The sequence below is a fragment of the Solanum dulcamara genome, chromosome 3 (assembly GCF_947179165.1).
Source record: "Solanum dulcamara chromosome 3, daSolDulc1.2, whole genome shotgun sequence".
NCBI classification, from domain to species: domain Eukaryota; kingdom Viridiplantae; phylum Streptophyta; class Magnoliopsida; order Solanales; family Solanaceae; genus Solanum; species Solanum dulcamara.
Window position 1 is genome coordinate 43066647 of NC_077239.1, and position 26924 is coordinate 43093570.

Below are 26924 nucleotides of genomic sequence, written 5' to 3' on the forward strand. Positions count from 1 at the left end.
CATTTATTTGATAAACGCTTGGAAAGTCCAAGCCTTGAGGATACACCCGTGGTGTGTGAATTTCCTTATATCTTCCCTGAAAATCTTTCCGGACTGCCCTAGAAAGGGAGGTTGAATTTCCTATAGAGGTTGTTCCTAGAACTACTCCTATCTCTATGATGCCTTATTGAATGGCTCCAGCAGAATTAAAAGAGTTGAAAAATCAATTGTAAGAACTCCTTGAGAAAGGTTTTATTCGCTCGAGCATTTCCCCCTGGGGAGCTCCTATGCTATTTGTAAAAAAGAAAGATGGGACTTTTAGGCTTTGTGTTGATTACCGGCAACTGAACAAGGTAACAATTAAGAATAAATACCCACTACCTAGGATTGATGATTTATTTAACTAGTTAAAAGGTGCTAGTTTATTCTCAAAAATTGACTTAAGGTCTGGGTATCACCAACTGAGGGTAAGGGAACATGATGTCCCTAAAACTGCCTTTGGGACTCAGTATGGCCATTATGAATTTTTGGTAATGTCATTTGGGTTGACGAATGCTCCAGCGACATTTATGGATTTGATGAATAGCGTGTTTAAGTTGTATCTTGATCAATTTGTAGTGGTTTTTATAGATAATATTTTAATATACTCCAATAATAGTGAAGATCATGGAAAACATCTTTAAATTGTTTGGCAAATTCTGCAAGAGAAGAATCTTTATTCCAAGCTTTCTAAATGTGAATTTTGTCTTAGTGAAGTGGCCTTTCTGGGACATATTGTGTCGGCGGTAGGTGTGAAATTGGATCCTAGTAAAATTCAAGCTATTGTTGAATGGAAACCACCTAAAAGTCCAACTAAAGTAAGGAGTTTCTTGAGTTTAGCGGGATACTATAGAAGATTTGTCAAAGGATTCTCCATTATAGCCTCCCCTTTGACTAAACTCTTGAGGAAGGATGTGAAGTTTGTATGGGATGAAAAATGCCAAGAGAGTTTTAAAAAACTCAAATCCTTATTAACACAAGTTCCTATACTTACTCCACCAACTAAAGGGAAGGAATATGTGATATATAGTGATACCTCTCATCGTAGTTTGGGTTGTGTCTTAATGCAAGAAAGGAAAGTGGTTGTGTATTCTTCCCGAAAATTGAAACCACATGAATTGAACTATCCTACTCACGACCTTGAGCTCGCTGCCATGTTTGCCTTGAAAATTTGGAGGCATTTCTTATATGGCGAAAAATGTCACATATTTACTTATCATAAGAGTTTGAAGTACTTGGGTACATAGAAAGAGTTGAATTTGAGGCAACGTAGATGGCTTGAACTCATTAAAGATTATGACTGCATGATCGATTATCATCTGGGTAAAGCCAATGTGGTAGCAGATGCTCTAAGTCGTAAAGCCCTTGTTAGTTTATTGCTAAGCTACTTGCCTTTGTTTCTTAAAATTAAGAGCCATGAATGCTTGTATTGTATTTAACTCTGATGGCTCTATTGCTGTCGGTATGCAAGTCAAACCAGTTCTACTTGAATAGGTGAAAGAAGCACAGAAGTTAGAGGAGAAACTGGTGAAATTGATCAAAGAAGCTCAAATTGGAGAAAAGCTTGATTTTAAATTAAGGGAGGATGGTGTTCTACTTTATCAAAACAGGTTATGTGTCCCTAAAGATGACAATTTGAGAAACGAAATTTTGAATGAAGCACATACTTCACCATATGCAATGCATCCTGAAGGTACTAAAATGTACCAAACCATTAAAGAACACTATTGGTGGAATGGTATGAAGAAGGATATTGTGGAGTTTACTTCTAGATGCTTAGTTTGTCAATAGATAAAGGCCGAGCATCAAGTCCCACCTAGTTTGTTACCATCCTTATCGATACCTGAGTGGAAATGAGAAAGAATAACTATGGATTTTGTTTCTGGGCTTCCACGCACTCAAAAAGATCATGATGCAATTTGGGTTATAGTTGATAGGCTAACCAAAAGTGCTCATTTCTTGGCCATCAAGGTGGACTACCCACTTGAACATCTAGCAGAATTATATGTTGAGAAGATTATGAGTTTACATGGATTTCCTATTTCTATTATATCTGACCGAGACACAAGGTTTACATCTAGAATCTAGACTAGATTGCAAGAAGCTTTGGGCACTAGGTTCAATTGAGAAGGTGATTCAAATCTTGGAAGATATGCTTCGAGCTTGCATTATGGAATTTGAAGGTAGTTGGGACAGACACCTAGCCTTGATAGAATTTGCTTATAATAATAACTATCAATCAAGTATAGGCATGCCTTCCTACGAAGCCTTATATGGGAGAAAGTGTAGAACTTCTCTTTGCTGGAGTAAAGTTGGTGAACGAAAATTGGTTGGTCCTGAGCTTGTGCAAAAAACTGAGGATAAGGTAAAAGTCATCCAGGATCATCTAAAAATTGCTTCAGATAGACAAAAGTCTTATGCTGATCTTAAGAGGCGTGAAATTGAAAATCAAGTAGGAGATAAGGTGTTTTTAAAAATTTCTCCGTGGAAGAAGATTATGAGATTTGGCCAAAAAGGAAAACTTAGTCATCGATTTATTGGACCATATGAATTACTTGAGAGAGTTGTTCCAGTTGCATATAAATTAGCTCTTCCATTGGAATTAGATAAGATCCATAATGTCTTCCATGTTTCTATGCTTAGAAGATATCGCTCAGACCCATCTCATGTTCTTCTTGTCGAATCCATTGAGATAAGTCCTGACTTGACATATAATGAGGAACCTATCCAAATCTTGGCCCGTGAGACAAAAGAGCATAAAAACAAGAAAGTTCCTTTAGTAAAAGTCCTTTGGAGGAATCATTCTGGCAATGAAGCAACCTGGGAGCGAGAAGAGGATATGCGAATTCAATATCCATATCTTTTTTGAGGATAGTATAAGTTAAATTTCGAGACAAAATTTCTTAAGGGGGGGGGGGGGAGAGTTGTAACACCCCAATTTTCTTTTAAGAAAAAAATATTTTTTAGCTACATTTTTGGGTGATCTGACTTTGAGAGGCCATACACCTATTAGAATTTAGAAATTTGGGAAAACTCATAAAATAAAAGTTGTAGATAATTGAAATAACTTTTCATCCATAGTACGTTCTCTTATATGAGACATCGGGATAAAACGTTATGGACATTTTAAGGTAGAAATGTCAAGCAGGGTGGTGATTTTGGGCCTAACCCGATTCCAAGTCGGGTCAGGCCCATTTTCTCTAATCTTTAAAGGATAAGTTCAGCTTATTTCTTCAATTTTAGACCATAACTTTCCATAAAATCATAGAGAAAGAGAGAAATAGAGAGCTTCTAGGCTAAGAAGCCATTTTCGACCCAAATCTGAGTCCCAGATTCCGAAGCTCCTGAAGAGAAAGGTGTTGCACGTTGCGTTGTCTTTACTTTGAGCTAAAATTCAGTGAAGAAGGAGTGTATTGAGGTGTTTTATTTACACTTAAGTTAATATTGAGGTTCTTTTTTCCTTATTAACAAGCTTGTTTATAGATTTAACGGATTAAAACGGAGGAAGAAGCGTTATAAACTTATTTGTTGCTTTGTTGAGACTTATGGATTAGGGGATGTTTTGGTTGGATTAAATAGGTGGAATTAGTTAAGTTATAATGTAGAATGTTTGTTTATATTGTTGTTGGTGTTGTTGATAAGTTTTTATTGTCGAAATTGGGGGAATAAACTTTGGTAGCAAACCCATTTTTTGATGGGACTTCTGTTAGTAAGGTTAGTATAACTCCTTGTGTAAAGCTTCATTTTGAGTGATTCAAGATTTTTTGAAAAGAGATTTTATAGGTATATAATTTTTATTTAGGATCTAGAACCCATTTTTGCTTGTATCTGCTCGAGAAAGGGTGATGAAGTATAGGGGAGGTGCTCCCCAGATTTTATTTTAGAAATCCTACATGGACTGCTGTTGGTATTTTGGGCATATCTTTTTATACAGAATTGCTGTAGGGGTGATTCGAATTGTATGTGACCCTAAGACACATATATATAACTTTCATTGAGTCCACAAAGCCTACCTCCCCCATTTACCCCTTCGAAACTGAGCAACAATACAAGATAGTAGGCTATCCAGAACTCTTGTTTTGATAGTTTGGGCTTATTTTCATTGATTTCATATTTAGTTTTGATATGATGAGACTGTTAAACTTAAGTAGATATTTGATTGTGTATTTTAGGTGTATATGCGCTTATACCAGCTAAGAGGAACTATTTAACAAAGTGGATTTTGGTTGGTCTATGGCATAGAGGAATTGGGCTCCTCGAGTTGTGGTAAAACTTGTTATGTGCTAAAACGCCAAGGTTTGTGTATAAACTTGAACTTGAAATATTTTATTTTTCGAAATTTGAAGTATTTTGATGGGTTGTTTCCTTACTTCTTGTCTTGTATTATGATATGAATATTATCTCAAGTACTATAAAACTTTTGCTAAATCGCTCACTTGTACGAATTGCTTGATTATTTTGCATTCTTGTTGGGCCTTTGTCCTTCTTGTTACGGTGACTTGTCATCGATATTGGCTTGCCTATCAATTCAGATCTTGCCCATCTTGACTTTGGATTTACATTTCATCTTAATGATGGGGTTTCATCTATTCTTGAGTATGAGTGGAAACCCACTTTCAACATGGTTCTTGATTCTCTTGATATTGTGTGACGACCCTTCTTGATTTCGGGGCTTTGATCCATCTTGATATTGATTGTGCTTAGTGTGAAGGCATGACGTACCTATTGGGCGAAATTGATTATTTGACAACTCTTTTGAATTGAATTGTAAGCTTTCTTGTTACTTGAATCTTCAAGTATTAATATTGATATTTTAAAACTCTTCAAGGTTTGTATTTGATACTTTGATATACTTGTTCACTTGCACTTACTCCTACCTTATTGACACACCAGCGACGAACAAGGAAATTGAAGAGTTTACTGGCTCCAAGCTCAAAGTTTATACACCACTAAGCTTTATGCGGGATGAGATGTGAAGATGGCCATTTTGAGTAAACTTTTGGAGCCCTTGTAAAGATCACATCTGCATATGCATCTAGTTTTGTAAATATTTTGGGGATTTATATAGGATACATGTGGCACTTATGTATGATATTTTGAAGGCTTGTGGAAACAAAACCATATCCTTGTAACTTGAATTGGGTGACTAGGTTTGCTATTTTTTGATTATGCTTTTAACTCAAGTCATGCCATGTATTGGGTTTATACTTTGACTTTTCATTATGGACAAAGAAAGATAATAGTTTTTTGATAATTACTAGTTGGAGTTTTGTGTATTTTATGGACCCGCAATGGTGTTGAATTGGAAATAGAATTTCAAAACAAGTATTATAAATGTGTTGACTATTTGGGGTTATATAAAAAAAACCTATCTTTTGCTTCGTAAGTGACATCCTCTTAAAGGGGATGCTGCATTACATGTCTTAAATAAGGTTGGAAGTGAAAAAATTGCATAAGGATGCCTGACTTTTGAAAGAAACTAAATTGAAGTGGTTGTAGCTAAATCGAAGTCTAGTAGTGGGTTGTCGTTGTGGTACTGCAGGTGCAGCTAGTTGGGTTGCGTGTTGCAGGACTTTAAAGTGTTTTAAAAAGGGTATGGGTACTGCTGGTTTCAGCCATATGACCCTCCATTGGTATGGTTAAAGATTTTATAAAATAAAGATTAAAAACTCTATTTTCGTATCGTAGTTTTGAGCTAGTTGTTTGGAGTTGTATTGTGTAATGTTGAGGTGGTTTACTTATATATATGCTGCTGGTTGTTTTTGTTTGTATGGTTGTTGACATTGTGACCGAGATGAAATCTCGAGGATGTTGAAGTTACAGGGGAAATGCTGTCCGATTTTTGGTAGCATCGGAACTAGTAACAAACTAGTCGAGGGTAATGGATAAGGAAATGACTCTTATTAGTACTTGGTTGTAGAGTGGGATATTGGAAAGTGAAAGTCTATTAATTTTAGTATTACTTTAATGTCAAATAGGTTAAGGAGGTATCAAGGCAAGCTGGATTTTAATTAATCCCGAAAAAGGTATGTGAAGCTTTCTCTTGGCATGTCTTTGGCATAAGTATGTGAAGCTATCCTTCTTTTCTTTTGGCATGTATTAGCCTTAAGTGATTGATATACGAAATGTGGGGATAATTTCATTCATAGAACCCCAAGTGTAACTCAGAAGTCTTATTCACTTCTCGATGGTAGAATTCCTATACTAGTTGAGTTATTGCCTCTCAAGACTTCTATATGATGGAGAGTAGTAAGTATGTGAAGTTATCTCCTTTCTTTTGGCATGTTTTGGCATAAGTACATATAGCTACCCTTCTTTACTCTTGATATGTCCTTGATATAAGTGTGGTGATATGATGGTAAGGTAATGCAATAATAAGGTTATGATACAGAGCCTATGACAGGCCGAGTATGATATATGTAAATAATGACTCCTTGAGGAAAAGTAGAGGCTAGGTAAAGCTTATTCTTTCTCTTCCTTTGGCATGTCCTAATTGTAAGTAAAATATGATACAAGTTCTGGGATAACTCCACTTTAAGTCCTAAATGTAATCCGTATCTCTTATTCACTTCTGAATGTCAAACTCTTGTAGTAAATTGAACTACTTTCCTTGAACTCCATAGGTTGAGAAGTACTGGATGCACAAGCTCCTAGTCGTAAGGATTATGTGATGATGGGTATCCCTGATTATATGAACTTTTAGTATTACTTTAGTACATATCTAGGGTCTCCGGGGTCCTAAGTGATATAGGCCTTAATGACATTTAGAAGACACTCGAGATGGCTACACTACTATTCTGGTCCTCGGACCATACCTTAATCTTCTTACATTGTCGAGTCTCTGATAATGATTTAGATTGTATATGGTTACTCACTACTTTATTCGTGTATACTGTAATACATCTTTCACCGAGTCCCGGGCCAGTTATAATATAATTATTATTATATGGTATATTATGCCGAATGTTCCTTGGCATTACTATATGATATATGGATAGGATCGAACGTTCCTCGGCTTTACTATATGATATGTGGATCGAACTGAACGTTCATCGGCATTACTATATGATATGTGGATTAGGTTGTCGTTCCTTGGCATTATTATACGATGTGCGAATCGGGCCACAGGTTCCTCAACATGTACTTACTATATACATGGATCGGGTTATACGTTCCACATCGCTAATAATATATGTGCTTATGATGATAAAATAATGTAGATGGTGCACCGAGTCCCCTAACGGGCCACAGGTTATACTTGCCCCCTGCATCCCTATGCAAACTGTAATTTCCTTATGATGTCTATGCTTTACATATTCAATACATATGTTATACTGACCCTCTTTTCTCGGGGGGGGGGGGGGGGCTGCATTCATGCCCGCAGGTACAGATATACACTTTGGGGATCCATCAGCGTAGGAATTCTACTAAGCAGTCCAGAACTGCTCTATTGTGCCAAAGCTTAGTTTTGGTATTAACCCTCGATGTATATATTTATTTGTTCACGGGTATGGAGGAGGCCCTGTCCCACCTTATGTTACTGTTCTTACTCTTAGAGGTTTGTGGACATGTATGTGGGTTATGTATAGGTTGTATATGCATGTATATACCGTGGTGCCTATGATAAGCCTCGCCGGCTTATAGGTTATCCTGCTTGTTGATGTGTTATAACTTAAACAGGGGACAAATTTACTTACAGATAGCAGGGATATACGCGAGTGCCTAGTTCGGGCACCTGTCACGGCCTACAGGGTTGGGTCGTGACACTTATATACCTGGAATGACAATTATCTAGTCAAACATTGAAGACCTCACTTGAAAACCTTGAACCCTAGCTCTTCTTCTTCTCTCTTATCCTTTCTCTTAAAAGTTCTAAGTGTTAATGAGAGGAAAAGCCCTATTGGGTATGATAAGGGGCTAGTTTTTGGTCCCAAAATATATTGAGTTAAGTTTCAAAAAGGTGAGAAAAGATGGAAATGCCCCTTATTAAACTGGGCGAGGCAATTAATGAGGGGCTCTCCACCGAACATATAACTCTTCACGAACCATGAAGGCTTCCGTGAAGTGGCACTAAAAAAGTATCTAAGGGTCATGGTACCAAGGAATACTTCCACAGCTCGTGGAGACTTTTACGGCTAGTAGAGGGTTCTGTGAAGAGGAGGGAAAATTGGCTTCTAAAGGTTACCTTCCACGGTGCACCATATAGGTGCCCGTGAAAGTGGGGTGTCTTATTCCGGGAGAAGGGGAGGTTCAAGAATCAAATCCATGACTCATGAAAACCACCACGATCCGTGGAGGACCCGTGGACCATCCCGTGGAAATTTCCAACTTGGCCTCAACTCCAAGGGCTCCATTCACGGCTCGTGGTGCCCTCCAAGGTCCATGAAAAGGGCTCGTGGAAAGCCCTGATCTGTAACTTTATTTTTTCTAATCTTTTTAAAGTAAGTTTAGGCTAGGAACCTCAGGGGTGTTACAATATCTCCCCCTTGATATCATTTGTTCTCAAATAATGACCAAGATAGTAATTTACTTAGGGTACGAATGTAAAGCAAGACTCAAACAATCAAAGTCAAGGATAACTACTCAAATCAAGAAGGAACTAACATTAGAGATCAATATCGATGTTAGGAGGGACGAATAGATATGGGTACTAGGTTTTCATATCCTCCTCAGCTTCCCAGGTAGCCTCCTTAACAAACTGATTTCTCCATAGAACTTTAACTAAAGCAACCTCTTTGGTTCTCAATTTACAAACCTGATGATCAAGAATCTAGACAGAAAATTCCTCAAAGGACAACCTATCTTTCAACCCCAATATTTTCTATAGGAACAATGAGTAAAGAATGTCACGGCCCAAATCTATGCCATGATAGCTTCTAGTATAACCCCCGAGTAGGCAAGCCAAACTAAACTCAAGCGGAAGTCAAAAATTATTTTAAATAAATAATTGATAATATAAGAAAATGGAATCAAGGATAATATAACAAAAGAAAAGTTCGGCCAAGGCATAGATATGTAAATATAATACAAAATATACAAAAGGCCCGAAAGTGACCAAAATGATGAACTGACACTAGACCAAACCCTGGACCTAGTGTCACTTATACAGGAGCTACTAAGTACAAAAGCAGACAATACATATTCAATATAGAGTTGATTATCCAAAAGTACAAGTATAAGTTAGTATAAAAGAGGAAAAGTTGGAAGTCTCTGAAAGCTTGGAGCTCACCACAATCCGGATTTGACACCGCTATGGATGATTAGGCGAACGCTGGGGGTGGCTTGAACTGGGAGCTGCATAAAAAGATGCAGAAGTGCAGTATGAATACCAAAATATGGGGTACTCAAAAGGCATTATAGGCCGACCGAGCTCAGAAAGAACAAATATATAATAAGCAGTATGATGATACTAATAATAATAGGGGAGAAGCATAAAATACAATGATCTGGAAAGATCATACAATAATCAAGTGAATCCAAACAACTAGGTAATCACATTAATAATCTCAATTCACAATTATCGGAAGAATGCATACATGTAAACTAGTAGATATGGATCAATATTCCCCCAAAAGTAGCATGGACCACCCGAAATAACCTTCGAGCTCATTAAGATCAAAGTAATAACCCAGAATGTGTATCAACGGGCCACCCGAAATTCATACCTCGAGCTTATCAATATTAAAGTAATAACTTGAAATGCGTATCAACAACTGCTTGGAATTAACACCTCGAGCTTATCAACATCAAGTAATAACCTAGAATATGTATCAATGGGCCTTCAGAAATTTACATCTCAAGCTCATCAATGGTAAATATAAAAGTGTAGATCAAAGTCAATAAAAGGGCCGTACGAAATCATACGTCAAGCTCATCAACCATGAAATACCGTAAATAAGATATCACCAATATTTCCGTAAATTCCTTATACTTATTCACCAACCAAAATCTTAGTATCACCCTTTATTCTTCCTTTAAAAAGATTTTTAGCATTGGCGAGGTAATCAAGACAAGTATCATGTCAAAAATCATATATTACTCAAATCGGATAAAAATCTCGCCAAAGGCACTAAATCACTAACCTATGACTCTGGTGTACCAAAAATATGTCCTCGGGCTCAACATTTCAATGCCAAAAGCAAGCAAGACTTGCATAAGCCGAATTCACAACAAGCAGGCAACCAAAACCAACCAAGTCAAACAAGTGACATCTTAAGTTCAAACCACCTAGAAGCAAGTTCTAAGAAATCTAAGCAATGCAAACAAGTCAAGATAGCACCTAGACTAAGGCTGTAATGGCTAAAACCCAAAGTAATTACTAACGATGATCATCGACTCCAAATTGCTCAATAGGATATCAACACCTAAATCACCAACCTAATCGCACGTTACTACTTAAAATATACCAATTCTAACCAAGCCAAGTCTAACAAGAGTAAGCCATAACCTACCCCAAGGCCGTAACTACACACCAACCGTTAAATCAGAGCATTTCCCTTCTAGATCACCTCCAATGATGCCACTCTGCCAAATTATTAAAGAACACACCAAAAAATCCAACAATACCCATATTACTATAAATAAAAATGGAACCAAAATTGAGTCAAAATTCGACATTGGGACTAGTGCACGAAATCGAAAAGCCAACTCGGTCATAAGGTCCAAAATAGCTCAAGGAACTTGTTCCCCAAAAATAGGAACATTCAAAGAACTGGAAGATCTCAAAACAAACCCACCAAGTTCAAGCCCTAAAATAGTTAAAATGCAAGGAAACGATGAATTTACGTGAACCTTACAAGATCTTTAGGATGAGAAAGGGTCCCGAAATGTCCTTCAAGAATTTGCAACACGAATTATTGAAAAAGACCAAGATTTGCTCTCAAAATGTGAGTTTTGATTTATTGAAAATGAGAAAGAGATGACCAAAAGTGGGTCTTAAAGTTTATTGGAATTAGAAAAAATGCTCATCGCGATTGTGGGACCTAGGTCCGCGATCATTAGCACTGACCAAATTACCTTTCATGATCACGATGACTAAGGAGCCTTTCGTTCGCTATCGAGACCCCTGGCTCGCGAATGCAAAGAAAAAAAATCCCTGCACCAGCTGTTCAGCTGGTGCTAAACTTTAAAGAATGGGGATTTCCTCTAATGGGGTCCAAAATTCATTCAGAATCTCGTGAATATAAACAAACTATGCTACCCAACTAGAAATGACATTCCAAACTCAATGGAATTAATAGATTTCCCAATGGAGGTTGTTATGATGAAAAGTTGACCAAGGTCAATGATTTTCAAAGGAAAACACAAAAATTACACCAAAGACCTAAAACTCATTACGAGCACCTCGAGAACCAAACCAAAGGTCGTCTTAGATAAAACTTGGTGTTCTAGAGCTAACCGTGCTGACAAAATATTTATTTGAGTGCATTTACTCAAAATGTTGACTAAAGTCAAACTTAGCCAAAACTTTAAAGTTAAAATGACAAATCATACAAACTCAAAATGAAGACCCCAAAACCCAAACCAATCTTCCTTTTAGACCAAAATAGACCTTCTAGAGCTGATGGAGCCGTCAAAATTCTCATACGATGCCCAAATCTTCAAATGTTGACTAAAGTCAACTCTTTCAAGCCTTAATGATCAAAAATAGCCAAACTACCTCAAAAGTCAACCGAACATCTTAGGGAGCGTGTCACCCATCCCAACATCATATAAGAGCTATAAATAAGCTAAGAGAAGGGGTAAAATGGTAAAAACTTGAAAAAGAACATAAATGACCTTGGAGGTCATTACAACATCCACTACTAAAAGGACTTTCATCCTCGAAAGTCAAGAGAGAAAGATACCTAAGGTGGTAGCTCAAAAAAATGAGAATATCGGGTCCGCATATCTTGTTCTTTCTCCCAAGTAGCCTCCTCGATTGGATGTTGCCTCTATTGGACCTTCACCGATAGAATCTCCTTAGAACCCAACTTCCTAACGTGCCTGTCCAAAATAGCCACAGGCTCATCCTCAAAGGCTAAGGAATTATCAAACTATACTGAATTACAGTGAAGCACGTAAGACTCATTTGGAACGTACTGTCGTAGCATAAAAACATTGAATACTGGGTGAACACCTTAAAGTATTGGGGGAAAGGCCAACTCATAAGCTACCTCCCCTACCCATCTTAGGATCTCAAAAAGGTTGATGAACCCAGGGCTAAGCTTACCCCTCCTTCTGAATCTCATCACGCCCTTTATGGGCAACACTCTCAGGAATACTCAATCTCCAACCATAAACTCCAAAGGACAAACCCTTCGATTAGTATAACTTTTCTGTCTACTCTAGGCAGTACAGAGTCTCTCTTTGATCATATGGACTCTATCCATCGAATTATACAATAAATTAGTGCCCCAAGGCCTAACCTCAAAAGCATCAAACCAGCCCACATGAGAACGATATCTCCTACCATATAATGCCTTAATGGGGCCATCTTAATGCTCGAATGATAGCTATTATTATATGCGAACTCTGCCAAAGCCAAGGATTGATCCCACTGACCCCCAAAATTAATAACACAGGCCCGTAGAATTTCCTCCAAGACCTAAATAGTCCTCTATGACTGGCCATTGGTTTGGAGGTGGAAAGTTGTGCTGAGCTCAACTCGAGTACCCAACTCTCTGTATAGATACCTCCAGAAGTGCAAAGTGAATTGAGTACTATGGTTTGAAATGATACATACTGGCAGCTATGCAATGAAATCACCTCTCGAATGTAAATCTGAGCTAATCTCTGTGAAGTATAGATAGTCTAGATCGGTAAGAAGTGAACAGACTTGGTCAATCGATCTGCGATAACCTAAATAAAATCAAAACATCGAGAGATATGTGATACCCACTCAAAGTCCATAGCTATCCACTTTCTATTCCACTTCCACTCTAGAATAGGTAGTCACTAGGTCAAACCACCTAGCCTCTGATGCTCAAACTTAACCTGCTAATAGTTCAAGCACCTAGTGATAAAAGTTGAAATATCCCGCTTTATCCCACACCACCAGTAATTATGTCATAGGTCACGATACATCTTTGCTGCACCTAGATGAATGGAATATTTGGAACAATGGACCTCCTCAAGAATGAGCCTGACTAAACCTCCAACTCTAGGAACACAGATACGACCCTCAATCCTCAAAATGCCCTCCGATCCAAGGTCGTCTTCCTAGACTCCCCATAGAGCACCTTATTAAAACTTACCCTCAGTTATGGGTCCTCAAACTGCTGTGCCTGAATCTACTCCATTAAAGAAGACCTAGCCTTTACACATGCAAGTACCCTGCCTGGCTCAAAAATATCAAGATAAACCATTAAGTTAGCTAAGGACTAAATTTCCAAAGCTAAAGGTCATTCCTCAACTTATAAGAAGGCCTAAATCCCCATACTCACTGCCTTTTGGCTCAAAGCATCTGCTACTATATTTGCCTTGCTCAGATGATAGAGAATAGTGACATCATAATCCTTTAGCAGATCCAACCATCTACATTTTACTCAAATTAAGGTCTTTTTGGTTGAAGATGTACAAAAGACTATGGTGGTCAGTGCAGATCTCAAAATGGGCAGCATACAAGTAATGCCTCCAAATCTTTAATGTGAAGACTACCGCTACTAACTCTAAATCATATGTGGGGTAGTTCCACTCATGCACCTTCATCTGCCTAGAGGTATATGGAATAATTCTAACATACTGCATCAAAACACAATCCAAGCCAATACTTGAAGCATCATAATAAACTGTAAATCCCTGTCCCTCAACAGGAAGAGTAAGAATCAGAGCTGAAGTCAACAAATCTTAGAGCTTTAGAAAGCTTGCCTTATATTCGTCAAACAAATGGAAATGAACACTCCTCTAAGTCAATCTGGTCAAAGGCGCTACAATAGAAGAGAACCCTTTCACAAATCGTCTGTAATATCTTGCCAACCCAATAAAACTATGAACCTCAGAAGTGGGCCTAGACAATTCACTAATTACTGCTATGTTCGCTGGGTCTACCATAATCCCATCCTTGGATACTGGCACAAGAATTCCATAGACTAATGCCAAAATTCACACTTAGTGAATTTGGCATACAACCGCTTTTCCCGCAAGGTCTGAAGTACTATCCTTAGATGCTGCTCATGTTGCTCTCTACTCCTAGAATAGAATAGGATGTCATCGATGAATACAATGACAAAAGAGTAAAAGTAGGGTCTGAACACATGGTTCATCAAATCTATAATTAATGCAGGGGCATTTGTCAACCCAAAAGACATGACTAGGAGTCCATAGTGGCTGTATCGAGTTCTAAAAGTAATTATAGGGATATCTGACTCCCTAACCCTCAACTGGTGATATCCTGACCTCAAATCTATTTAGATAACACTACTGCACCCTGGAGCTAGTCAAATAAGTGATCAATACATGACATCAAGTACCTATTCTTGATGGTCACCTTTTCACAAATAGAGCCCGTTGATATCCAAAAACTGCTCAGCAACAGTAGGAGCACCCCAGGAAGACACATTAGGAATGATAAATCCCTTACTTAAAAGATCCTGAAGCTATACCTTAAGCTCTCTCAACTCAACTGGAGCCATATGGTATAGTGGAATAGAGACTAGTTGAGTGTCCGGCTCAACATCAATATCAAAACACTCAGGAGGAAGACCAGGTATATCAGTGGGAAATATATCAGGGAACTCTTGGACCACTATAACATAATCAACAAAAGAAGTGTTAGCACTACTGTCACAAACATAAGCAAGATACACTAGACACCCTTTTCTCACTAACCGCTTAGCCCGAAGAAGGATATCACACCACACAACACATGACTAACTACACTTGCCCACACAATTAGAGAAATGTCGGGCATACACAAGGTACTGATCTTGGAAGAACAATCCAAAACTGTATGATGAGTAGACAACCAATCCATACCTAGAATTAAGTCAAAGTCTACCAGATCTAGCATAATCAAGTCTTCTCTAGTATCATACCCCACGATAGTCACCACACAAGATTGATATACTTGATCCACTACTAAAGAATAACTTATGCGGGTAGCTACATACATAGAAACAAGCAATGGATCATATAAAACATCCTATCGAGTAGCATAATGAGTAGACACATACAAATAAGTAGGCTCTGGATCAAATAAAGCATAGGCAGGCTGATGAGAGACGAAGATCATACTTGGATGATGGCATCCGATGTTCTTGCCTCTGGCCTACCCAAAAAAGCATACATATGACTGCATCCACCTCTAATACTTCTCTAGCCTGCCTGGGGACCACCCCTAGTAACCTGAGAATCACCTATGCTACCTGCACACCCTTCTTGAGTAGATAGACTGGGGCTAGGGGCTTGAACCTGTTGACCCTATTGATTTTGGCATCTACACTGGCTTAGAGTAGGATACTCTTTGAAAAAATGACCTATCACACCACACTCACAGCACAGCCCCCTGAATGAACTTTCCTATAATATCCCCACTGAACCTTAATGATCACCACAACCTGAATACCCATAAGTCTGACCCCGAGAAGACTGAACCAAACTCTGGCCACTCTGATCGCTGGCACCTGCTGATATAACATTGGTAATCTATAAGGCTACCTGAACTGATCTACTAGGTGGATACTGTTATGGATGGCCTCTACCTAAAACCCCCCTACCATATGACTGGTGTCTATTGAAACTACCCTAGCGGCGAGGCCTCTTATCACTGCCTTCATAGGCCTCGCGATGTATAGCCTCAATAGTATGAGTATGGTCTACTATCTGCAAGAATAAATAGCTTGATGCAACCATCTTCTCTGTAGGTAACCTCAAAGGGAAATATAACCCTCTAACAAACCGATGCACCCACTTCTCCTCTGTCGGTATAATTATAGTAGCATGCCTGGATAACTCATGGAACCAAGACTCATACTCTGTGATCGTCATCAATCCCTATACTAGTGATGTAAACTTATCTCTTAATCTCTCTTTCAAATTGCGGGGTACATACTTCTCCAAGAAAGCCTTGGAGAATTGGGTACATGAAATCGATGGCAATCCCATGAGTCTATAGCTAAGATAAGAACCCCACCACTGCTTCGCTGGCCCATCCATCTAGAAATCACTGTAATCAACCCTATGGGACTCCACCAACTTGAGCTTATATAACCTCTCCCGACAACTAACCAAAAACTCATGGGCATCCTCCCCTGCGACACTGAGAACTTGGGAGGGGCTAATCTGATAAACCTTTCCAACATCTTCTGCTCCTCTGTAGTCATAATCGGGCTAGCTACTATTGTAACATCCCCTAAAAATATTGTATATGATGTTCCAATTTTTGATGAAAATGATATTGCTTCTGTATTTTAGACATAACCTTTCGTAGGATAGTCTAAATTAGGTGATTCAAATTTCTAAATAACCCCAGCATCATTATCTACAACTTTTATGAAGAACATATTTTAATTTTCAGAGGTTAAGTAGGTCAAATAAATTAATTATTGTAAGATAGAGTGCTATGATGAAATAGAGTATTTGTAGAAGAAAAATCATATCTCACTGTAGGATGCTCCAAATCAGTTAATTCTTAAACGACATAAAAGTAGACTTCTAGAGAAACAATTCATGTGGAGACACCAAATCTAATGAGGAAGTTATCTTTGTCAAACACAGCTCCAAAAAGGTATTTTGTTAAAAGAAAGTTTATCTCTCCAACCATGGAAAGATCTAGATACATTTGACATCACTCATGATATCAATAGTCCTCCATTTGACATCACCCATGATATCACAATCTTCCATTAATTTTTCAGATTTTTCTTTATAATTATTTTAATTATTGTTATGTCCCTCTTTCACACCTAAAAATACCCACCTTAATTCATCATTTTGTTCATCAAGCTTTCTCAAGCAACCCTTCTCTCTATATACTTCTTTACTCATTCTCAAAATATAGTTTTAGTTCTTAGTAGTGTAGAAATACTATTTCGGTGATTGATATACTCCAGATAGTATATAAAATGCTCCGGTAAGGAGAAAAGGCTATGATTCAAGTGTATTCATTAAGTCCTTCGATTCTAAGTAAAACTTCAGATTTGAGGTATGTAACGCTTCAATGAGAGTATTCCTTCCACTCGCATGCCTAAATTATTTTGATTATATAATAAATTATATTTATTTTATTTAAGCTTTACTCTAAGTTATGTGGGTGTTTATCAATGGGTTCTTCCACCCATAGAGTCCAAAAACTCTTTCAATTAAGTCTCTTGATTTCAAGTAATATTTTTTTATGAGTAATTCTTATTTTTAGGTAAAAGCATGAATCATGGTTAAACTAATAATTATTGGTCTATTTTGATGCAACTTAATTTCATATGTATGAATTGATGGTTTACAAGTAATTTCTCTATTTATCGCTTTAAAGGTTCTTGAAATTCATGGTGGATTGTTTAAAGCATGATTTTAATTAATGTATTTCAAAGTATTTATGTGTATTTATTTACATACATGTTTGCAAGTTGAAGTGATTTGAACCCACCTAGTTTTACTATATTTTCAATAAAGTTTGACTTGAAAGCTTTGACTCTAAATGAATATTTATGAAAGCAATATCTATGATCAAAAGAGAGTCTTATGAAATGAAAGAATGATAAAATGATATGAATGATTGATTGTTTATGCAATAAGGACAATTCATGCATACTTGAATTACCAAATATTTTAATGAGCTATTCTACCGAATATAATATTTGAATTCTCAAGCTATATGCTATAACTATTTTGAAGTATTAAACTATTCCATGGGGTTGACTTAGCACCGAATGGGTCATTGAGGTGGGATTCGGTAAGGGAATCCTAGTAGAAATCCTTTGTCTCATTAGCTATGTGCCAACATAGGAGCCATTGTAGGCTTAGGCTAATGGATCCATGAAAGCCCTTAAAGTTAAAGGTAAAGAAATAAATGAAGTTGAAGAAGTTCTACTTGACAAGTAGTCTCCCCGGCCAACGTAGGGGGTTATGTTGGATTCCATGTAATAGCTCGCATGGTCTTAAATGTCGGTTATGGTCATTTTCCCACAAAATGAATGTTTTAAAGGATATCTATATGATTTATTATGCATGTATTATATTATGTTTCATATTATATAAATATTTTAATGTTTCCTCAATGTTCATGCATCCTTACATACTTAGTACATTCAAAGTACTAACGCATACTCATTTGCCTACATGATATCATCATATAGGGACCAGTGTTCCTCCTCGTTCTCCTCTACATGGCTAATTGAGATTTTGTTTGAAGACTACTTTTGGTGAGTTTCCATGTTTCGAGAACAATACTCCTTTATATTTCTAGCTTATGATATATTGAGATCTTTTACTATGACATTTCTTCTATTATGATTGAGGGTGAGCTAGGGACTTGTCTTAGTCCCGTTAAATCTAAAAGTTATAGGTATTGTTGGACATATGTAAGTTGAAGATTTACTATTATGATTTTCGCTTGTTCATTTATCGTCATTACCTATAAAAGGCTAAAAGAATGCTAAGAGGCTTGTTTGAGGTACTTTTGGGTTCCTCATTTGCCATGTTACGTTTAGGCCCTAGGCTTGGGTCATGAAAACCTTGGTATCAGAGCCCAAGGTTTTGAATGGTCTTTGGAGTCCAACATACTACGTCGAATAGGATTTGTTCATGGTTGTGAAGTGCGCCACAATTATGAATAGGAGACTATGAGGCATTTAGGAAAGTTTTCACTTCTTTTAATTTCATGTCATGCCTTAGAGTGTCCTAAGCTTTCCTTTAACTAACGACCCATTCCGTATTCTCTAGCTAATGACTCGTGGAAGAGTAGCTCCAAGAGTAAAGGTTGATGATGAGGACCAAGCTCCTCCGGTTTACAATGCCCCACATTATGAAGAAAGGGTAACCCATGCTGAGTTTTGAAATATCATTACGTTGTTGACTCAATTCATAGACAACTAAGGGCATCATGGTATTTCTCATCCCCAACTGCCAAATACGGCCTCTAGGATTCAGGATTTCCAAAGGATGAATCTGCCCGAGTTTGATAGTTCTAAATTAGATGAGGACCCTATGGAGTTCATTGATGAGGTGTACCAGATTATGGCTATCATAGGTGTGCCACAGAATGAGAAGGTCAAGCTAGTGGCCTATACACTCAAAGGAGTGGTTCGGGTGTGGTACGAATAATGGGTTGTTGAGAAGGATGAGAAAATAGGGCCAATAGGATAAGAAGATTTCAAAAGTGCCTTCCTAGACTGCTTCTTCCCTTTGGAGATAAGGGAGTCCAAAATCCAAGACTTCATCAACCTCCGTCAAGGGAGTATGAGCATGAGGGAATATGCTCTCAAATTCACTAAGTTGTCAAAGTATGCACCCTTCATTGTCTCCAACCCAAGAGCTAGGATGGGCAAGTTTATTTCCAGTGTCTCAAGCTTGCTTTCCAAGGAGTGCGAAACGTCTATGTTGATCAAGGAGATGGACATCTCTCGGCTAATGACTTACGCAGAACAATTGAAGAAGAGAAGCTGAGAGAGAGATCAAGGGGTTCAAAAAGGCTAGAGTGGATGGTGGAGAGTTTAACCCTCAAAGGTCCGGTTATGGTAACCATGGCAAAGGCCAAGGTGGGCAACAGTTTATGGGACATATTTCCACCAATACTCCTCCCCCAAGGTTCAACAAAGACAAGGGTGGTAAACCAATGGTTCTAAGAGAGAATGTTGCTGCTCAAACTTTACCCGCTTGCAAGAAGTATGGAAGGACTCACAAAGGGAAATGCTTAGCCAGCTCCAATGCATGCTTTAAGTATGGCAAGCTGGGCCACCATGCTAAGGATTGTAGAGATGGTGGTGGTAGGCCTCAAGGCCAATTTGCTCATAGTCAACAAGCCCAAGGAGGTGTCCAACGCACCAACCGCTTTTACGCCTTGCATGGAAGACAAGAGGTTGAAGATGCACCCAATGTCATTACCGATATGTTAAAGTTTTTTGCTTTTGATGTATATGCACTATTAGATCTGGGTACAAATTTATCATTTGTTACTCCATTCCTTGCTAATAGGTTTAATATGTCACCCGAAATTTTATTAGAGCCCTATTTGGTATCTACCCCCGTGGGTAAATCGGTTATTGCTAGAAAGGTCTATAGGGGTTATTCCCTATCTATCTTGCATAAAGGTATTCCGTGTGATTTTATTGAGCTTAATATGGTAGACTTCGATGTCATTCTTGGGATGGATTGGTTATATGCATCTTATGCTTTTATAGATTGTAGGACTCATCAAATCAAGTTCTAATTTCCAAATGAGTCCGTTATTAAATAGGAGGGTTGTGATTGGGTGGTAAATGGTAAGTTCATTTCTTATCTTAAGGCCCGAAAAATGATTTCTAAGGGTTGTATTTACCACATTGTGAGGTTTAGGGATGTCGACTCCGAAAGTCCTCCTCTTGAGTTGGTTTCCATATTCAATGAGTTCCTCGATGTCTTTCTTGATGACCTTCCTGGTGTCCCTCTTGAAAGGGAAGTTGATTTTGGTATCGATCTCCTCCCCGATGCCCAACCTATCTTTATTCCTCCTTATCAAATGGCCCCGGCAGAATTGAAAGAGTTGAAGGAACAATTAAAGGACTTGTTAGAAAAGGGGTTCATAAGACCAAGTATTTTGCCATGAGGTGCTCCTGTATTATTTGTGAGAAAGAAGGATGAGTCGATTCGAATGTGTATAGACTATCGGCAATTAAATAAGATGACCATTAAGAACAAATACCCACTTCCTAGAATAGATGACTTGTTTGATTAATTGCAAGCGGCAAGTCACTTCTCCAAGATCGACCTTCGGTCAGGCTATCACCAACTATGGGTGAAGGAGTATTACATTCCCAAAATGGCCTTCTGAACAAGATATGGTCAATTTGAGTTTGTGGTGATGAGTTTTGGGTTGACGAATGCACCAGCGTTATTCATAGACTTGATGAATAGGGTGTTCAAACCTTACCTTGATACGTTTATGGTGGTCTTCATTGATGATATTTTGATTTATTCTTGGGGTGAGGAAGAATACAAGAATCACTTAAGAGTTGTGATTCAAACATTAAGGGATAGGCAATTGTTTGCAAAATTTAGTAAGTGTGAATTTTGGTTGAAGGAGGTGATATTTCTTGGTCACATAATGTTCGGTGATGGGATCAAAGTTGATCCTAAGAAAACAGAGACAATCAAGAATTAGCCTAGACTGTTGTCTCCTTCAGATATTAGGAGCTTTTTGGGTCTAGCCGGGTACTATAGAAGGTTCGTCGAAGATTTTTCTTCCATCTCATCTCCTATGACAAAATTGATCTAAAAATAGCCAAATTCATACCGAAGGATGAGTGTGAGAAGAGTTTCCAGACCTTGAAAGATCGACTTACCTTCGCTCCTATTTTGACTCTCCTAGAAGGATTAGAAGGGTTTGTAGTTTATTGTGATGCTTTAATGATTGGTTTAGGTTGTGTTTTAATGCAAAATGGCAAGGTCATAGCCTATACTTCTAGAAAATTAAAGGTATATGAGCGTAACTACCCTACCCATGACCTTGAATTGGTGGCCGTTGGTTTTACTTTGAAGATTTGGAGGCACTACCTCTATGGGGTGCATGTGGATATGTATACTGATCATAAAAGTCTTCAATATGTGTTCACCCAAAAGGACCTTAATTTAAGGGAAAGAAGGTGGCTATAACTCCTTAAGGACTATGATATGAGTGTTCACTATCATCCAGGTAGGGCTAATATGGTTGCTGATGCACTTAGTATAGTGTCTATGGGGAGTGTGGCCCATATCGATGAAGGGAAGAGGGAGTTGGTAAAAGATGTTCACCGGTTGGCTAGATTAGGGGTGAAGTTGTGTGGTACTAATAATGGTGGTATAGTTGTTCAAAATAGGTCCGAATCCTCTTTGGTGGTAGATGTTAAATCAAAGCAAGATCTTGACCCGATGTTTATCGAGTTAAAGAAGTTGGTAAAGGAAAAGAAGATAGAGGTCTTTTCCCAAGGGAGAGATGGGGTGCTATACTACTAAGGTCGGCTATCTGTTCCATGTCACGACCCAATCTTGTGGGCCGCGATTGGGGTCCGACCTGGACACCCTTATGCATATCTATCAGCTACACTTAAGTTGAACCGTGTGTGATGTGATACTATACACAAAAACCTCAATAGTTTAAAACTTTTTTTCATGTACATGTAGCCTCTTTCATTCGTATCATATCATGAAAGGGCACGACGAGGCTTCCATAACATAAAAACATTTACAATATGCCGTATAGGCACAACCAAAACAAACTCATAAATAACCCATATACCTATGTCTACAGACTTCCAAGAATAGTAACAGCAACATATGGTGGGACAGGTCCCCCGTCGTACCCCTGAATATACAAATATATACATATTACGTGGCCAGTATCAAAAGTTAGGCTCCGGAATAGTGGAGCGCTCCCAACATTGCTGAGTAGAAACCCTAAGCTGGTGGATCCCCAATATGTACATCTGTACCTACAGGCATAAAACGCAGCCCCCCCTCGAAGAAAGGAGGGTCAGTACGATATATGTACTAAGTATATAAAGCACGTACTGTAACAAGGAAAGCCATTACCAGAATAGAAGGTGCAAAAGTGAGCTAAATATCCAGAATATAAAAATGCTTTTCATAACCACAGATAATGTATGCAGAGAAACATATGCCATATCCGGCCCCATTATGGAACTCGGTGAACAAATACAAAACATGGTCGTCGCCCCTTCACTGGCACTACAGCATATCATAACTCCAGAGTAGGGAATATCTCCGTAACAAATCATATCATATAAGATGGTCATATCAGATCATATCATATCATAGGTGTACATGGCACATCATAACTCCATAAATCAAACCCATGTACAGGTCATACCTGCCCTCTCACGTCAGGGCACGACGAATAATGCAGAGAAGTATGGATGATAACAAAACCTGGCCCGAGCTCGGTTAAGGAAGCATTGAGGTATCCACGAATGGAGTAGTGAGAAACTATATGCAATTTAAATCATATTTGAGACTCGACGGAATAATCAAAATCAGCTTTCATTCAAAATCGAGACAAGAGTCATATCAAATACCTTTTAAAAGTCACTATGGGCTATATCAAAATAGAATTACTGGGAACCATATACACGTATCAAGGCATAACAAACTATCTTTTGGAAGTCGAGAAATTGGCCATCCTAGTGGCTTTAAGAATAGGAACTTCTTTGGAATCATATGAAAGTCATATACTTTTTTCTTAAAAACCATGCCAAAAAGGGATATTAGCTTTATATAGTTATTTCAAATCATGCTAAAAGAAGGAATAATATTTACATTCTTATGACAAAGACATGCTAAAAGAAAGTATAAGCCTTACATATGTATGCCAGAACATGCCAAAAGAAGGAAATGTTAGCTTTACATACCTGTTATGGGTTACTTCTTATCCCATTCGTCTTGTCGTCCTTTAAATATAAGTAACATAAAAGCAATACGAGTATTAACAACCCTTGGATTTTTAGAACCTTAGGCTACACATAAGTATTCATGGAACTCAACCCTTGGCTCACTTTCTCGACTAGTTCTTTGACTAGTTAAAGAGTTAATGAAAATCAGGCAGCACCTTCGCTATAACATGCCCTATCCAAATTTCCAATTAGATACCTAATCACTACAGCCAATCAAAAACAACAACCTGCAGCTCATATACAACTAAAACATGGCAACATTACACAACATCAGCTCCAAATAACATGCTGAAAATTACGATACCAAAATAGGGTTTCTAGTCTTTATTTTGCAAAACCTTTAATTATACGAAATGAGGGGTCGTGTGGCTGCAACCAGAAATCCCCGCACCTATTTTAGAATACTTTTAGTCCCTGCAACACACCACCGCACACCTGCATCAGCACACCACAAGCACAACACCTTACTTCGACTACAATTTAACAATAGCAACTCTAATTTAGATTGCTTCGAACATTGAATATTTCTACAACACTTCTAGCAGCATACAAGGTGTTTAATACACCCTATAACAATACCATAAACTTCAAATTGTAACGGAATACCTTACCTTACGTTAAAATTTTCAAACTCGCCAAAACTATCAAAATGTGAATTTTGGACAGCCTACTATCTTGTTTTGCCGCTTAGTTTCGAAGGGGTAATTGAGGGAAAAAGGATTGGTATCCTCAAGGAAATTTATAGACATGTGTATTAAGGTCGCATAAAATTTCGAATCACCCCTACAACAATTTTATACAAAACTATATGCCCAAAATACCAACAGTAGTCCATGTAGGATTTCCAAAACAAAATCTGGACAACACCTCCCCCATACTTGATCACCCTTTTTAGAGCAGAGAAAAGCAAAACTGGATTTTTGAGAATACATGAATTTTATAGACCAATGAAATATCTTTCCAAAACATCTTGAATCACTCGAAACAAAACTCTACACAAGGCGTTATGCTAGTATTACTAACAACAGTCCTATTCAAAAATGAGTTTCTTAACAAGAACAAAAACCTCCTCGTTGCCCCAAAGATAATTTTTTATATGGTCAAACACCGTTATTTAATCGTAGTATACCTTAAATAATTAATTTCCGAATCAAAAATGGAGGGCTTACCTTGGCAGCCCCAAACACATAACTCCTCTTCCTGCCCTCCAATATTTTTCTCTTCTTCTTTCTTACTTTTTTCCAAGTTTCCAAGTGTAAAGCTGAAGATATGGTTCCGTAGGTATCATAAGATACATACATAAAGCTCCACGTGCTTGAGGAACACCGTAGGTAATTAATTCACGGAGGAAAATTCAAGGAACTCACCTTTACTCCTTCAAAACCGTAGCTGCCTTGTTCCTTTTGTTCTTCATGTTTTTTTCCTTTCTTTTGGCTGAATATTTGGATGAGAAATATGACTAAGAGTCACTTAACACATATATATACATACCTCTTTAGAAGGTGCCACGTGGTAGCCCCCTAGGGTGCCACGTGGCAGCCTCCTAGGGTGCCACCTCAACCCGTGTGGCCAATCACATACTGCCATATGACAGTAGGGTCCACCCCAAGCTGCTGTGTCACCTACTTGACCCTAAGTAGGTGTATCACCTTCTTTTTCAAGTAGGTGCATCACCTACTTGCTTCAAGTACGTACATTATTTCCTTATTTCTCTTTCGTGAGCTCATAATCTCGTCTTACTTTAAGAGCCTATGCACTCCTTGCTACTTAAGCTTGATGTGTACTCAAGTAGATTAAGTGTGTAGGACTTCTAAGTTAGTAGTTTACGTAGGTAAGTCGAGTCCTACGACTCACTACTTGACCTCCAACTTTTTCCGGATTCTTATAACCCTATTTCCAACCTTCTCTTATTATGGAGTATCTCCTTCTCCTTTCCTTAGGATTAGTTGATAGCGTTATAGATTATCCGACTCAAATGACGACTTCTAAGAAACTTAAGAGCCTTCCCAAAAACTTAAGAAGCTTAAGAAGCATTCCAAGGTACCAAACATGACGACTTTTACTATTTTGGTGATTGATTGTTACACCTCGTACTTTGGTACCTTGAATTGCTTCTTAAGCTTCTTAAATTTCTGGGAAGTCTCTTAAGTTTCTTAAAAGTCATCATGTGAGTCGGTAATCTATAACGCTATCAAATAATCCTAAGGAAAGGAGAAGGAGACACTCCATAAGGGACAAGATTGGAAATAGGGTTATAAGAATCCGAAAGAAGTTGGAGGTTAAGTAGTAAGTCGTAGGACTCGACATACTTGTGAAAGATACTAATTGGGAAATTTTACATCTAAGCTACTTGAGTACACATCGAGCTTAAGTAGCAAGGAATACATAGGCTCTTGAAGTGAGATGAGATTACGAGCTCACGAAAGAGAAATAAGGAAATGACGCGCCTAATCAAAGTAAGTAGGTGATGCACCTACTTGGAAAAGTAGGTGATACACCTACTTAGGGTCAAGTAGGTGATGCAGCAGCTTGGGTAGACCCCATGCTTCCATGTGGTGGCTTTGGATTGGATGCATGATTAAGGTAGTACCCTTGGGGACTGCCACGTGTTACCCCTAGGGGATGCCACATGTCACACTCCAAGGGAGTGTATAAATACATGTAAATATGACTACCATTTCATTTAGACTTCATCTTTCAACTTGGAAAAAGAAAAGAAAAACATAGAGAGGGAGAGAGATAGGACAACCATGGCTTTGGCCAATTTGAGGTACGCTTTCGAATTTCTTTCCATGAACTAATTATTTAAGGCATACCATGGCTACATGATGGGTTATAATTGTGTAAAATTACTATTTGGGGAAGCAAAGAAGGGACACGAACAGTCTGCAACTTTCAGCATATAAAGGAGTTTCCGAAGTTAATTTTCAGCAAGTTTGGGAAGCCATTTGTTAAGGTATGGCATGGTTATCTTCTAAGTTTTGGTAAGGGGTTGGAATTGATAGGAAGGTGTTAATAATGTAAATTTATGGTTTGGAGCAGCACAAAACGGATATCAAACAGCCACAACATTTCAGCCATAATTAAAGAATTTCTGAGGTGAGTTTTGGTAAGCTTTGGCCAATTTCGGGTAAGGTGAGACCTTTCACTTCAAATTAGGGTTTATAATGTTGTTATGAAGTGTGTTATATGTTGTGTAAGTGTCTGGAAATGTAAAAATATCATAGAGATGCTTGACATTGGAAATAACCTAATTTAAAGTTGTTATAGTTAAATTATAGTCGAAATAAGGTGTTGCACGTGTGAGGTGCTGCTTCAGGTGTGTGGTGTGTATTGCAGGGCCTAAAAGTA